This window comes from Aythya ferina (genome assembly GCF_964211825.1).
Source record: "Aythya ferina genome assembly, chromosome: Z".
NCBI lineage: Eukaryota > Metazoa > Chordata > Aves > Anseriformes > Anatidae > Aythya > Aythya ferina.
The window spans coordinates 75151705-75168807 of record NC_140299.1 but is presented as its reverse complement, the minus strand read 5'-3'; the positions used below and the strand labels follow the sequence as shown (position 1 = coordinate 75168807).

Below are 17103 nucleotides of genomic sequence, written 5' to 3'. Positions count from 1 at the left end.
GGGCCACTTCTTTGGGAACCTGGGTCAGCAAAACTCTGTCCCCAGTCATGCAAAAATGGAGCACATCTGTTCTGCTGAGACACAGGATTTCTTTCTTTGACTGTAGCGTAACCTTCAACCTTCTGACCTTGTAACTTGACCACAGAATCATGCATATTAAAAAATCAAGTGCCAATAGACATTAGATGGGATGTTGAATCATCTTAATGGGTGGGAGGTCATTAATTTGCATGGTTGAGATTGTGTTTCTGTTCCCTCTTAGTCCATTTGAACAGAATGCAAATGCAATTGTACCAGCTAAACCTCCCTGTGTGAAGCAGACAAATCAAGGGTGTGTCATGCCTGTAGCTGCATCTTTGCAGGGCCAGGGAAAGCACCCTCTGCTCTTTGTTAATGCCTTTCTCTAAAGGTATTACTTCTGCTTTCAAAGCTCCAGGTATAGTCATGCTCTTACTGTGTGCCACTGAAAATGGTACCATTTGTGAGGTTTTTAACGACATTTCAAAAGTCAGCACTCTGGTCTAGGAAATGTCTGACACCCCTGACAGATCAGCCAGAACTATGACAGTGGATGCAGGGATGCACGCAGGGTAAGCAGAAGCCCCTAGGGTGTGTGAGCGACCAGGAACAAGGTGAACAGGGTGGGCAAACTGGGCATATGGCATCAGTCAGGGCGTGGAGCAGCATTTTGAGCACGGAGGTTGAGCAAGACAGGTAATTGTTGTGTCATTTTGTGCACAATAGACACGAGGTTCTAGGACAAGAAAGAGGAGACGCTGGGAGAACTAGTAAAAACCTCAGAAAGACCAACCACAAAGAACTCAGAAAGGCTGACCACACCAAGTTGGCTCAGTCTCCAAACTGCATCAAAAGCAGTGCTACAAAGAAGGCACAAAGAAGGCACTAGTGATTGGAAACTCCTCTCTGAGAGTCACTGAGGCTCCCATTTGCCATCTGGATAATCAGATAATCATCTGGATAATCATCTTTCCAGAGAGGTTTGCTGCCTGCCTGGAGCCCATATTTGTGATATTACAAAGAAGCTACCGAGTCTGGCGGGTTCCAAAGACCCTTCCTATCACCCTTTCCTACTTTTTCAAGTAGGATCAAATGATACTCTAACATGGGAACTCTGAACTATCAAAAAGGATGTTATCTCCCTTGGAAAGGTGTTGAAGGGATTGGGAACACAAGTAGTATTCTCCTCTGTCCTCCCATTTGGTGACTGGGACCCAGGAAGAAGTAGACAAATGGACCGAATGAATGATTACCTTTAAGTCTGGTGCCATGCCCAAAGTTTTGGGTTCTATGACCTTGGACATGCCTTTGAGGGACTGGGCGTGATGATGCCAGATGCGGTGCAGCTGACCAGGTGGGGCAAAAATATTCTGGGCAGTAAGCTGACTGAGCTTGTCAAGAGGGCTCTAAACTAGATGCAGTGGGAAAAGGAGATAAACCTCTGAGTGAAGAAAATGTACCTGAGAACACTGTCACTCTAATGGCAGGGAAATACTTGTGAACTGTTCCAATGCAATTAGAAGTGGTTCTGGAAACATGAAATGACCGACTGCCGAACTGAATTGCCTCTACGCCAATGCATGCAGCATGGGAAACAAGCAAGAGGAATTGGAAACCATGGTGCAATTAGACAGATATGACCTGATTGCTGTTGTGGAAATGTGGTGGGATGGATCACATAACTGGAATATTGGAGTAGAGAGTTACAAACTCTTCAGAATGTATAGACAGAGAAGAAAGGGAGGGGCTGATGCACTCTACTTTAGGGAAGGGATTGATTGGGAAGAATTGTCTCTGAGAAACAGCCACGGACAGGTTGAGAGCTTGTCGGTGAGAATTGAAGACTACACCAATAACGGACAGCTTGTGGTTGGGGTCTACTACAGGGTGTCTGATCAAGAGGAACCTGTGGGGAAGCATTTTTGGTCCAGCTACAAGTGTCATGCTCACATGCTCTCATCCTGATGGGGGACTTCAACCACCTGGATGTCTGCTGGGAAAACCACACAACAGGCTGTAAGCAATCCAGGAGATACCTAGAGTATGTTGAAGATAACTTCCTAGTCCAGGCATTTGACAAACCAACCAGATGAGAGGTGTTAGTGGATCTGGTGATCACCAAGATGGAAGAGCTCATTAAGGAGGTCAAGACTGGAGGCTGTCTGGGCTGCAGTCACCAGGCTGTGGTTGAGTTTTTGATCTGGAGGAATATGGGCCTGGCAAAGAGCAAAGTCAGGACCCTGAACTCCCGAAGAGTGAACTTCAAGCTGTTTAAAGACCTAGTAGATGAGATCCCATGGAACACCATCCTTAAGGACAAAGGAGTTGAGTAGAGCTGGCAGCTCTTTAAGGATATTTTCCTTAGAGTGCAAGAACTCTCCATCCCCCTGTGTAATAAAGCAGGTAGGGAGGGCAGATAACTAGGATGGCTGAGCAAGGGCCTGCTGGTCAAACTGTGGAGCAAGAAGAAAGTACACAGGCAGTGGAAGCAGGGACACGTGGCCTGGGAAGAGTACAGGGATGCAGTCCAGATGTGCGGGGATGGGATAAGGAAAGCCAAGGCATGTATGGAACTGAGCTTGGCAAGGGATGCAAAGAATAACAGGGGGGATTTTATAGGTACATTGCTCAGAAAAGAAAGGTCAAGGCAAGTATTCCTTCTCTGATCATGAGAAGAGTGAACTGGTAACGACAGACATGGAGAAGGCTGAGGTACTCAACAATTTTGCCTCAGTTTTCACTGCCAGTCAGGCTTACCATGTCTTTCATTTCCCTGAACCTACAGATGGAGGCTGGGGGAGCAAAGTCCCACCCACTGTAAATGAAGAGCATGTTTGAGACCACCTGATGCAGCTTCGAGACCATCTGATGAAGCTAAACAAGTACAAGTCTATGGGACCTGATGACATGTATCACAGGGTCCTGAGGAAACTGGCTGGTGTAGTTGCCAAGTCTCTCATCATCATTTTGAAAAGTCCTGGCAGTCAAGTGAAGTTCATGGTGACTAGAAAAAGCGAAACATCACTACTGTTTTTAAAAAGGGTAGAAAGGACCTGGGGAACTACAGAGTGGTGAGTGAATGCCTGGCAAGATCATGGAAAAGATCCTCCTTCAAGCATTATCAAGGCACATGCAAGACAAAGAGATGATTTGAGACAACCAGCATGTCTTCACCAAGGGCAAATAGTTCCTGACCAGTCTGGTGGTGAGTGACTGCCTCAGTTGACGGAGAAAGACTACTGATGTTATCTACCTGGACTTCTGTAAGGCCTTTGACGTGGTCCTACATGACATCCTGATCTCCTTATTGGAGAGAGATAGACTTGATGGCTGGACCATTCAGTGGATAAGGAGTTGGCTTGAAGGTTGTACCCAGAGAGTAGTGGTCAATGGTTCTATGTCCAAGTGGAGGCTGGTGATGAGTGGAGTCCCTCAGGTGGCTGTCATGGTACTGGTGCTGTTTAATATCTTTATCAGTGACACAGACAGTGGGATTGAGTGCACCCTCAGCAAGTTTGCAGATGACACCAAGCTGAGCAGTGCGGTTGATACAACAGAAGGAAGGGATGCCATCCAAAGGGAGCTGGACAAGCTTGAGAAGTGGGCCCGCATGAACCTAATGAGGTTCAACAAGTCCAATTGAAGGTGCTGTGCCTGGGTCGGAGCAATAATATTCTAAGAACTCTCATTATTGGACTGCTGAGATATCTTTCAGTGCTCTTACTGATTTTTATCAGGGGTACAAAGAAGCAGTTTTCAGATTCAGAAGTTCAAACACAGATAATGTTGTGGAGGATGTGATTAAGTTCTGCGTTGCAACATCTTTAGGTTATTTACCATACAATATGAGTGTTTTCCATTTCTTTGCTTTAGAGTCAGAAGAACTTTTGCTCATTTCTATATGCATCTCACTACTACGTGGCCAAAAATGTAATCTTGTATTCTCCTAATTCTTCCAATCTTTATCTGTGTATCAAACTTTCTGATTTCTGTTACCACTTTCAAGGACCTTCTCTGTTTTGTGGCTCCAGAATTTTCTGCTTGGTCCCCAAGGCAGAGCATTTAGGATAGGTCAAACACAAATTTTGTCTTCCTACTCCAAACCTTCCAGCCAAACCTGTTTAACAATGCGTAACACAGTTTAAAAAGTGTGCATCTGTCATAGCTGACTTCAAGACTAAAAAATAGACAGTCATGTACCATTTAAAACACTATAAAAGCAATAATGTAGTAAAGCAAGTGTATATTACTACCAGATCTAAAATAAATTTTAAGCTACTCAAATACTATTGTAAGTAGACAATTGTATCTGAAGCAAACCTGCATGTAAATATCATTCCTGTTGCTGAAAAGTTTTAAAATAATGTAGATAACACAAGAACAGTACCAGAAAATGTCAAGGAGGCTGACAGAAAATGAAGCACATTTCTCCTCTCCTGGAAGCTGTGAAGAAATATATATTTAAATAGAAATCTTTGCAATTAGCAGCTCCAGTGCACAGTGGCTCTTCGAAGATTTGTTTTTTCTTATTTTAAGTGTTCCTCAAAGTGGTATTTTATTCTTGCAGAACTGTTGCTATTCGCTGTATTTGCCATCATCCTTTTCACAAGTGTCAACTCTTTAGTGTTATCTACATTTTCAGCAGTATTTGGACTTTTAACATATTTTCAAGCTTTCTTTGTGAGAATAAATGAATAAGATTATCCAGTGTCATTTACTTATGCAGCGATCCTTTTTCCTTTCTGGCTACACTCCCTTCCAGTATGCTTAACAAGCAGTCTTTTGACCATTAGAAGCTGATACTGGGCAACCAAGGAGACTCCAGCCTGCTTTTTGTCTTCTATGCAACCCAGAGACTGATTTAACCCTTGGTACAAACTAAAGCAGCCTCAGGGCATGCTAATTCGTGTTGACATGAAGGGTTCTCTGAGGACCTGCCAAAGACCCCAGATCCCCATTGTGCTCCAACTTTGCATCTGACCGGCATAAAGATCCTTCTGTGACAACCTCTGCCTAAATTGTCCAAAATGCCCTTTCCATAGCACAAAAATGATTATGTACACCTACCTCCCCATAGTCTATAGGAATATCCTGTAAAATGTGATTCAGTAACTTGGGTAGAAATTTAGTCTTATATCAATCTACTTCAATTTCCTAAGGCTGTTTTTTTAGGAAGAAGGAGTGGCTGAAATGTGAGTGAGTGAATATTAAATGGGGAAGCGCAGGTGCCCCTTGTGTGGAGCAGTGCCTGGTCTCACGCTGTGTTGCAGCTGATTTACAGTACTTGAGGAAGGAAGGAGAGATTTCTTCTCTTTGGGTAAAAAAAAGCTCCAGTCACATTATACTACTAAAAGTTTTTAGTATTTAGAACTTAATTTTAGCAAAGTTATTTCACTGCTTTCTCTGATTGGCCTTATCTTAATATCCCCATCTTAATCACATTTGACTTTTTTTTTTTTTGATTTCTGCAAACTGGCTTTTCTGGTGATGTGAATCCCTCCGAGCTGCTGCTTTTGACATATTTACAGGTATCATTTTGTTCTTTTGCACAGAATTTCTGCTTCTCGCTCTTTTGTGCATAGAGTCAAATAGGAGCTTTGCCGCGCAAATACCTGACTAATGAAAACTCCAATACTTCCACAAAACCTCTACATAATGAACAACTCAGAGGAAGGAGAGAAGTTTTTGCAAAGACAGGGACTTTTCAGACAGATAGTAGTGAAAAATAAGGCTTCACTACAAGAAAGGATTTAGGAAGGCTGATAAAATAATAACAACTTCTTAGGCAATAAAGTGATCAAAGGACATAGTTAGTAATAGAAACAATTGCTTTCTATTTGTCTAAGCACGAGCTGTGTCTACCGTGTCCTATAAAGGGTAATTGCAAATGGCATGGTTTTTAACCTGCAGTCTCCTGAGACACCAGTGAAAGCAAGGTTGCATGGTGCCTTACCCTTGACAAAATAAGTGCTTATTGTAAGAAGGGGGCACTAGACTACAACTGTGCCCTCCCTGAAGGTCGCTGAGGAGTGGGATCAATTTATTTATCAGGTTGGTGTGAGTCCTCAGGGGAAAGGGGGAGCACAATCCTCAGCTTTGCCCTAAAGGCTTGCTCAGCACAGATGATGTGAGCACAGCCAGCTGGTAACAAAGCTGCTGGAGATGTTGTAACCAAGAGTCAGGTGTGCAAAGGAGAGAGAAGAAAAGAAGGTGTTTTCCTGAGCAAGCAGCTTATTTTTTTTAAGTAGTTTAATTCTTTTACAAATAGTGGCTTCATCAAGATGACATTGGTAAGTATTACACCATATTTATTAAGCAGAATAAATTAAATGTATCAGAGGAGAAAGGCAAAAGGGAAAAAAATGAAACCCACTTTTCTAACACTTTTTTCCCCTTCATTTTGTCTGTGATGCATAGAGTATGGGTTACACTTTTGCTGCTTGTATCTGACAGCTACGCAGTTTACATGGCCAGAATTACCTTCTCTGTATGCAGTGCACCCCTCATTTGTAGGAAAAAACAAACAAACAAACAACAACAACAACAACAACAACAACAAAAAAAAAAAAAAAAAAAAAAAAAACAACAATACCACATAGTGTGTATATTAGATCAACCTAGCAAATCAAATTCTGATTTATTGGACTGTATGGAAGAGAGACTGGGTGGCCTGGATAGTGGGGAGATAAAGGAGAGTTATTCCCTTATGAGATATTGGTTAAAATTCATTTATGCTACTAGGAAAGGAGGGAGAGTGATTGCAATCTCAAGGCTAAAAAAGTGAAAAATATTGCCTGGGACAAGTTGTGGAAAGCTGTGTGTTTGTTAGCCTCCAGGATGATGTTAGTAATCAAATGTTTTCATGCAGAAGAAGATTACATTTCCTCACACTGCCTAGATTTCAGATCATCTTTCCCTGAACAACTGTGTGCTCTCATGGCTTCTGCCCGGGTAAGACTTCTTCTTGACCTCTGATATGCATTAAGGTACAGCTTTGATGAAAAGGTGCACATCTGAATCCCTTGTTTGGTACAGGGCTCCCAGCTTAAATTTCTGACTTATCTCCCAGTTTTTTGATTTATGTATTTTCCAGAGCTACAGCTGGGTCTTCCCAGTTTCTCAGGCGTAGAAGTTTCCATGGTAACCTTGTAAGTAAAGGTAAAGCTGTGGTGGAAGTCAGCATTAAGCCAACGAACCACCTATGTACAAAGAAGCTGCTCAGGGCCAGGTAATGAAACACTCTGGGAGGACTAGTGCAGACGGGGTATGAGGCACATGGTACAACGTACATGGCTTTTTCTGGTCAAGATTTATGTTGCTGCATGATGTGTTTGAAAAGTGCTCTAGGCATGGTAGGATTTATTAAAACAAGAAAACAGCCTGGGCTGTTGAAGTAAAACATACATATAGCTCCAATGCCACCCCCCTCACACCTCTGAAACCAAAACAAACAAACAAAAAAAAACATGACACGGTGACAAGATCAATAGCAGAGAGACAAGAAACCGATAATTATTGGACCCGGTTGCAATGACAAATAGGCAAACCCATTCAACTACTAATAAGAAGGCTGAGTTGTGAGAGGAGCTGCTGCCTCTTTCCAAATTTTTTTTTCTTTTTTTTTTTTTTTCACTCTTTGGATACAATGAGGTTTACTAAAAGCACAACAGATCCTGATGGAAGGGATTTCAGTCTCATGGGGACAGCGGGATTGTCCTCAGCTGCCTTTCTGTTTCTTGTACATGGCCAGTAAAATGTGACAAAACCAACTGTGTAATCAACTGAAGAGGAGCTGAGTCTAGACTTATTCTGACATTTATTCTTTTGTGACACTGAATAGTATTTTCTAGTAGCAAGGCAAAGATTTTTAAGCTCCTCCTGATTTTTTTGATGCCATCCAGCAGCAGTGTTTTCAGGGTTTCTTTTTAAATATTTTTGTCTTCATGTTTACTAATTCCCTTGCATGATCTGCTTAAACTCACAAAGCTAGAGTAATCTCAAGAAAAACACTACTTACAGATGCCTTTGTGGAACTCAGTGGGACACATGGAGGCTTGTAACTCAGATTTATGATAAACCTTAATTCTTAGAGTCTTTGTCTGTGTGCTATGTGAAAGGCAAAGCACACCTCAGTGTGGAGCAGATCAGGGTGTCCCTGCAGGGCTGAGTGTAGATCATCAGAAGCATAGCCACCAACAGGCTCTCTTTGTTTCTGAGATCTCCTTTGTCGTGGGGACACCATACAAAGCTAAAGAAGACCAGATTGTACTGGTAGGACAAGAAAAATCCTTCACCATAGCACGAAAGAAGTACTCTAAGTACCGATTATTTAAAACAATAGGATTTCTTCAGTTGCACAAAGTGGCTAATCAGCTCTTAAGAGGGATGAAGCGCTCTGAAGAGGCTAATAACTATTCTATGTCACCAGACCTGCATCTTAATGAAAGGTGGAGGTCTGACTGCTTTCAAGTTCTACAGGATTCAGGAAAATATCTGTCCACGTGAAAAGGAGGCAGTGAGAAACAATTGTGTAGTCACTGGGGGAAGCAGAAGCCCTGACAATGAGGTGTGTGTGTATATCATTATATATATACACAATATGTAGTAAAAGAAGGTAGTGACTGTAACGTTATCCAGCTGCTTTGTTGTTCACTGGTTCTGTCCTATAGACACTTAATGCATGCACTCTGCATTTGATATTACCACCCAAATAAACAACACGATGAAGAAGCACTAATGCACTAAGCTGCCTATCTAGAAGGAACTACAAACTTGTGTCTCCATCTGGCAGGGATTAGCTGCCAGGAAAGACAAATGTTTTGCATTAAATGCTAGAATTGCAATTACTTTTTTTTTTTTTTTTTTTTTTTTTTTTTTTACAATAAGGGCTGGGTAAAACAAGCTGCACTTTCCTCCTCTGATGAGTGATATGTTCCTCCTTAGCCCCACTCTGATTATTTGACCACAGCTACATTTTGTAGCTGCTCTTGATCCTGAGTGCAGAAATTATTGTATAATGCAACCTGGAGAATGTAAAGCAACGTCTCCTGCTTTTAATTACTGTGAAGCTAGATTTATGCAACTGATGGGATGAAAGGTAGAGATACACTAAGAGGCGTGATAGAGAAATGTCCCACCAATGTAGGCACGTCAGCGTACTCCTTATCTTCTGTTGTCAGTGGTATGCTTCATGTTGCATGGGGAATGGTTCTGTAACACCCTTCAAGGAGTGGACCTAACTGACCACTACCTTTTCAGCTTGGTCTGAGCTTACATTTGTAATAAAAACACCAACTCTGGCTGCACAACATGTAGCAGCACTGGTGTGAGGTCACCAGCAGCACAGCACTGGGGACTTCTGCCTGTGGACCCAAGGGAGTCTTCCCAACATCAGCCACACTGCCCCGAAGGCTTCTGTTTCCAGATTTAGTGTCTTGTGGACATCAGGTCATCCCAAACAGCCTTCTGTCCTCCAAGACTTGCCTGCTGGTACCCAAAATTAGAAAAACAAAGAGGGTTGATGGATTTCTGCCTCCTTGTAACATTCCTTGTTCTGCTCTGACATGCCCCAGCACTTAGCCTCAGCAGTGGGAAATGCTAAGCAGTTTGTCACTGTTGGCACAAAAGCTGCTTTACAGGATTTATTTATTTTTCTGGCCCCTTCTTGTGGAAGTTTGATGTAATAAACTGTAAATACATGTGTAGTTGGAGTCTGTACTCTGAAGCTGCCTGAAGCTTGAAACTGCTCATGGTAACAACAATTTTTTTACCTGTTCCTTAATCACTATTCTTCTAACCTTAACAGCCAATTAAGAGACCACATACTGTACATGCATCAATTTCCAGGGTGCTTTTTCAGCGCTTGAATTAGTGTGGCATGCAGGAAATGGCTGACAAACAAGTTAATCGGTTGGATAAGCATTACATGCACATCCATTTCTGCAGGTTTTTGTGGTTGTCTCGCTGCTTAGAATGATACCCAGGCATGAAAGGAAAGCCCTCCTTCTGAAAAAAAGCTCTGACTTCTGTCCTTGCTCTGTGCTCTCACACCTGTAGTAGGCATTTATATGCTGTGCCACTGCAACTTCATTTGAAACTTGCCTAGGTTTCACTTATAACCAGGGTAATGAACTTAATTTTTGCCCTATCAAAACAAGCAGGGGTTGTTTGAGTTGCATCCCAGATGGAGAACTATCACCAGAGGTTTTGTGCAGTGCTTATTGCTCTGCAAGCAGAACAAAGCTGCTACACATCCCCAGGAGCCTGCAGTTAGAGACAGGTACAGACTGTACTACAAACAACTGAAATATTCAATAAACAGTGGTTTCTTGAGGGTTTCTTCCAAAGTTGTTAGATGTGAGATAAGCATTGCAAAAGCTTTGTTTGCTATTAGCATGTTTATAAACTCTTCCCAACACTTGGATCTTGCTTTATCGTGTTCTTCCTGTGGTTCTTTTTGCAGAGGTTGTGTGTTGCTCACCCCTGCCTTGTTTTATGATGGGGCTGATCAGCTTGAGGCTCTGCTCTCAACCTTAAAATGAGGGTGGTTGCAGAGGTTGTCAGGCACCCATCCATAGCCCTAATTTCTGTAGGAAACCCATCTAGGGCAGGTAGAGTGAAAGAACAAGAGGTGAACAAAGGTGTGTTTGAACTCTTAGCTGTAATCATCTTTTGTAGTTTCTGTTGCTCTCAGCTTCTTCCCTTTGGTCTCCAGGGTCTTCCATGTGTTTAACAGGGAGTGGTGAACAAAGGCAGCAAAATGAATTAGTCTTCCACAGAAGAGAGGAAGGAATAAAAACAGTTTTTTTGATTTTGATGGGAAATTTCCTAGAAGTAGAATATTGCCTGAGTGTTCAATTAGAGGATATCAAAGTGTATCAAAGATAATCTCACGGGATTACTTAGAAGACTTATAGTGAAAAGAGCGTGTTCTTAAGGAAGAAGAGCTGTCCTGTGAGATCTTTACTCAAGGGATGGCACACACCCGTGCATGAAGGCAAGGGCCGATCAGACAGAGCCAGGATATCAGAATCCAGGCATAAATGATATCAGGTGGAAAAGTCAAAAAATAAGCAAAAAAGGACTGTAAAGCAAGTGGAATTAAGCTGGACACCACACTGGTGGACTTTGTTGTTATTAGCTTTGGGAAGACATATATCTTGTACACATAAAATCCCCAGCCATATAGCATGCCTTGGAAACATCTCCACCTTCAAAGGTAAGGAGCAGAATACAGCTTGTAGCAGGAGCAAGAGAGACAAGAAACCAGCTGGACTTTTACTGTGAAGGTTAAAACTGTGATGGCTTTTATAAAGCCAAAAAAAAACAAAACACACATTCACACCCAGACACATGAACAGTATGGCTGGGGAGGAAGCCAGCTGTCTTGCTATCCCAAAAGATTATCCTGAGAATATTGCCCTGTTACACAGAGGCAATAAAAGAACAACCTTTAATAAAAGTCATGGTAAACAAAATGCTAGATTCTTTGAAAATTAAATCTGATACAGGCTGGTGCAAGTGCAGAGTCCATCTCTAAAACCTCCTTGTTTTGCCTGTAGTTAGAGCTAAGATACCTTTGTTACTGCCAAACAGAGGAACACCACACACAGCATCCTGGTCTACTGACATTAAATGATGGCAAATCTTACACGCATTCAGGATTTACATTAGAAAAGCAGATGAAAAATAAGGTTTTTACAGACTACAGTTTGTGCATGCCTGTTGGGAGTGTACTAAATAAAGCTAGCTTAAAAAAAGACCTAAACAAACATTAATTCCAACCTCCCCTCTTGCTTCTTGTGGAGGAAAATATGGCACAGATGCTGTCAGCCTGCAAGTGTCAAGCCAAAAAGTGTGTCTATATACTACTAAGACAAAGCTGCGAGAAATGTGTTTATTACTCTTCTTTTTTATTTTTAAATTCATGCTCTAAGCATTTTCATACCCCCTCTTTTTTTTTTTTTTTTTTTTTTTTTTTTTGACATGGAAGATCTTTTATCATACAAACAAATTATTGCAGAGCAAAAATTAGCTGTTTAAGAGAACACAGCCTGCTACGTTATGAAATAAATTACTGGATAATTAAAAGCAGACTCTAACCAGATTGTTTGGAGCACATTCTTCATACAGGTGGTAGTGGCTGGCATATGAATGAGGGGTGAAGTGTCCCATGTTGCCTAGTTATTATAATGTCAGAATAAACACTTTTTTCTTCTTTTCTGATGGACTTAGGTAACAATAGGAGAAAACATTTAAATACACAGACAGAGTTTAGGAATCTAAATAAGTATGGGATTAAGTTTCTTCATTGTGATCTCTACAGGGTCTTCTTCACCTCACCTGTGTTTCCGAATGTCCCATTCTAGTATGCAGGACCTGGTTTCTGTAACATAGTTAGTCCATTGGAAGGTGAGATCTATCAGGCAATTATGACAATAATAACAGATTGTGTTCAGTCCTGTGGGACAGCAGCATCCAGAGGAGGACTAATGCTCAAGCTGAGAACAGCCTATCAGGTTGCTATTGCAGACACATCTTGCATTTTATGCCTGCAACTTCCAGAAGGAGCTGGTGAGATGTTAGGAGGTGATGAGCTCACACAATTGGTTTCAGTAGTAAATTTGTGAGGGGCCTGTAACAACCTGTCTTGAAAAGGAAGCAGATGCTGGGAGAGTTGATTGCCCTAAACACGACTTCTTGGAAAAGCTTAAGAATTATTACTCATTTACATATACAGCACCAAACATGTTTTGAAGTTTAAGCTCATTTTAAATCTTGTTGTTGCACAATGGTCATCTATAAACCCAAGCTGTCTTTAGAGTCCTGTCACCTTTTGTGTTTTATTAATGGCTCCCAAATGGCTCTTGTCCTGAGTCTGGGGATTATATTCTAGCTGGATAAAGTTTAAGAGAAGAGAGATTTAACAGCTCTCCCCCTTTTTTTTGTAATTGCAAAACAAATGTTTCGCATGGAGAATGTGATACACTGCCACACTGTTGCACATTGTTCTCTAGTGCCTAGTACAGCTCCAGCCAGTGGAGTGTGAAGAATATTAACATAAAAGACAAGAAATCCCATATCTGAATGTGTGCAGTTACAGCATGAGAGCTCTTGCAGCATGAGAGCTCTTGTGAATGTGCTCAGGTCTGCACATTTCTTATCTCCACAAAACAATGTCTGAGAGACAGGCTTGAGAAACACGTGCCAAAACCACAAGGCAACATAGGTCTATGGTAACTTCTTCAAAAGAACTTCCAAGAGTTTCACTAAACAGTATCAGTGTCTGAGAAACTTAGGAAAAAGCCATTACAAAAGTCATGTGGATATTTGGTAAAGAGGGGATATAAGATACCTAGGGAAAAGTTAGATGAAGGGAATGAAAGAGATGCAGATAAATTTGACATCTTTTAAAAATAGTGTATCTTAACTCTAAAAGTATTTGAATAATTCCAAAGCAGAAGTAAAAAAATAACAGTTTATTTGGCCAAGGTCATATGGCCAATTTAAATTGGCTTAGTTTCATTGATCTCAGCAGGGCTGCATCAATTTCTGCTTCTTTAGAATCTGGCCTACCAAGTTTGATCATGTCCTCTACTTTTGAGGTTTATTTCATATTTCACATCTGCTGATTTTCAGTCTTCTGAGAAAAAGTGAGAGTAGAAGTTTCTTTAAAGAGTATCTCAGATAGTGATGGACATTATTTTTAGGAGGAAAGAAGAGCTTCAGGAAGGATGAGGAAAAGAAAAAGCTTTGTATTTCAAGAGAAGCTGCTGTTTTAAGACACTCAGAGGGAAAGAGAGGCCAAAGTCGAGATGAAGGTAGGAGACAGTCCTTCTGGGCCAGAAGGGACCACTGCTCTTCCTAGCACTTTACTAAAGGTAAGAAAGTAGAAGGCATTGTAGTTTTGTTGTTGTTTGTTTGCTTGTTTGTTTGTTATTTGTATCGTGTTTACAGTCCTGGGGAGTCATCCAAACTCTCTCTTCGTCTTTCTTCAACCTTCTCACCACTGTTGCCTTCTGAAACAGAAAATAAGTCACTTCTGCAGGTGGCAGATGAACCTGCTCTTTCCCTTGTAACACTTCATAGGGCATAAAAATAAATTTTGGCTTTAGTGCTCTTTAGATGTAAGCTCTTTAGATGCAGGTCTTTTTCAGGCAGACTGTTTTTTGTTTGTTTGTTTGTTTGTTTGTTTGTTTTCCTACTACATGCCAAAAAAAAAAAAAAAAAAAAAAAAAAGTATTCTTCATTACCCCACTCTCCTTCAAACAGTTGTTCATTTGTGCATAGTCCTTTCTATATATTTAGCTGAAGGTCCTGTGCTTACAGAGAAGGACATGGAAAAGCGTGGAACATCCTACAGTAAGGATAGCTGGAGGGAGTACTGAAGTATACAGCTTTCAAATAATCAGTATTATTCTATGAAGTTTTATCATAATATGTTTAAAGTGTCTTTTCTGGTTTATTGAAATTTTCTGGAGTAACCTGGTTTATTTTTGTGGAAACACAACATGTTTTTCTCTCCAACTCCTTTTGTGTTGTCAGGGCCTGCAGGGATGTGAAGAGGAAGGCTAAAGCCCACCTAGAGATGAGGCTTGCAAAAGAGGTAAAAGATAATAAGAAGCGTTTTTTCAAGTATGTAAACAGCAAGAGGAAGACTAGAGATAATGTGGGTCCCTTGCTGTATGAGGGGGGTGTCCTGATCACAGGAGATACTGAGAAGGCAGAGATACTGAATGTTTTCTTTGCTTCAGTCTTTGCTTCAAGGACACTCCCCCGGGACTCCTCACCCCTGGCAATAGGACAAAGGGTCTGGGAAATGGAGGGCTCCCCCCTGGTGGACTAGAGAGTGGTTCGGGAGCGTCTGAGTGGGCTCAACACACACAAATCCATGTGTCCCGATGGGATGCATCTGCATGTGCTAAGGGAGCTGGCAGACGTGATCGCTGAACCACTCTCTATCATCTTCGAAAAGTCCTGGAGAACGGGTGATGTGCCTGAAGACTGGAGGATAGCCAATGTCACTCCAGTCTTCAAGAAGGGCAGGAAGGAGGACACAGAAAACTACAGGCCAGTCAGTCTCACCTCTGTCCCCGGAAAGGTATTGGAGCAGCTTGTTCTGGATGCCATCTCCAAGCGATTGGAAGAGAAGAAGGTTATGAGGAGTAGTCAGCATGGACTCACCAAGGGGAAGTTGTGCTCAACCAACCTCATTGCCTTCTGTGATGGCATCACCAGCTGGGTAGATGGGGGGAGAGCGGTAGATGTCATCTACCTTGACTTTAGCAAGGCTTTTCATGCTGTCTCTCCTGACATCTTGATAGCAAAGTTGAGAAAGTGTGGGATAGAGGAATGGACAGGAAGGTGGGTTGAGAACTGGCTGACTGGCTGAGCTCAGAGGGTGGTGATCGGCAGTGCAGAGTCTGACTGGAGACCTGTGACTAGCGGTGTTCCCCAGGGGTCGGTGCTGGGTCTGGTCTTGTTCAACTTCTTCATCGACGACCTCGATGAGGGAATAGTGTCTGCCCTCAGCAAGTACACTGATGACACAAAGCTAGGAGGAGTGGCTGACACACCAGAACGTTGTGCTGCCATTCAGTGAGATCTGGACTGGCTGGAGAGATGGGCAGGAAGAAACCAAATGAGGTTTAATAAGAGCAAGTGTAGAGTCCTGCACCTGGGAAGGAACAACAGCATGTATCAGTATAGGCTGGGGGATGACCTGCTGGAGAGGAGCTCTGAGGAGGAGGACCTGGGGGTCCTGGTGGACGACAGGTTGACCATGAGCCAGCAGTGTGCCCTTGTGGCCAAGAGAGATAATGGGATCTCTCATGCATTAAAAGGAGCATGGCCAGCAGGTCAAGGGAGGTGATCCTCCCCCTCTACTCTGCCTTGCTCAGGCCTCACCTGCAGTACTGTGTCCAGTTCTGGGCTCTGCGGTACAAGAAAGACAGGGAGTCCCCCTGGAGGGACTTCAGCTGAGGGCCACAAAGATGACAGGGGGCCTGGAGCATCTTCCCTGTGAAGAAAGGCTGAGAGACCTGGGTCTGTTCAGCCTGGAGAAGAGAAGACTGAGAGGGGATCTCCTCAATGTATATAAATATCTGAGGGGTGGGGGGCAGAAGGATGTAGCCAACCTCTTCTCAGTGCTTTGTGGGGATAGGACAAGGGGCAATGGCTGCAAGGTAGAGTACAGGAAGTTCCGCACTGACATGTGAAAGAACTTCTTCATGGTGAGGGTGACGGAGCATTGGAACAGGCTGCCTAGGGAGGTTGTGGAGTTTCCTTCTCTGGAGATATTCAAGGCCTGTCTGGACATCTACCTGCGCAGCCTGCACTGAGGAACCTGCTTTGGCAGGGGGGTTTGAACTGATGATCTTTTGAGGTCCCTTCCAACCCCTACAGTTCTGTCATTCTGTGATTTAAGCTGTGCATACTGGTCTGTCACCATTCAGAGAATCCAGGGTGAACCAAGGCAGCACCTCCAGTGAAGATGGCACTGAAGCATCCACCCTGGCCACAAGGTCATGGAAGTAAGGAAGTCCCATTGCTGTAGGACTGTTTACTTCATACTGAATATCCCCATACTGTAGCAGTGCAAATGAGGTAAAGCTTGAGATAAAGTGAATTATGAAGCTTGAGTAAAGCAAATATCAAAAATGTCTGTGAGCACGGAACTGAAAGAGATGAATCAGGGGGAAGGGAGGGAGATGGTCCATGGGACAATGTTTGCTGCTTCTGTTGCTGGTGGGGAGGTGAGGACAGGGAATAGCTTCTGCTGGGAGATGGAGGAACTTCTCTCACCAGCCCTTCATGCATGCTCTGCCCATCTCTCTGCAGCAACACTGTAACTGAATTTCCAGAGATTTGGCACAGGCAAAGTAAGCAGTAAGACAATCTGAGTGCAATGACCAACCCTAGGGAACAGCCAGCTTTTACCAAGGTCATTGCTCTGTGTTGACCAAAAGCATTGCTCATCCTGATGAGATTTCTACTTCTGCCTTTCTTTTTTTTTTCTTTTTTTTTTTTTTTCCCCATCAGATGATTGAATGATTCAGACTGAAGTAATAGCAGCAATCATTGGCA

The 17103-nt window shown here is 42.6% G+C and overlaps 1 long non-coding RNA gene across 1 annotated transcript; it reads left to right on the top strand.

The window, feature by feature from the left end:
* The first annotated feature begins 6225 nt into the window (after positions 1-6225).
* LOC311427270 lies at positions 6226-13850 on the top strand. Its single transcript, XR_014687272.1, has 3 exons — positions 6226-6308; positions 6887-6969; positions 13728-13850. It is a non-coding gene; the product is annotated as an uncharacterized lncRNA (long non-coding RNA).
* Positions 13851-17103: the final 3253 nt, after the last annotated feature.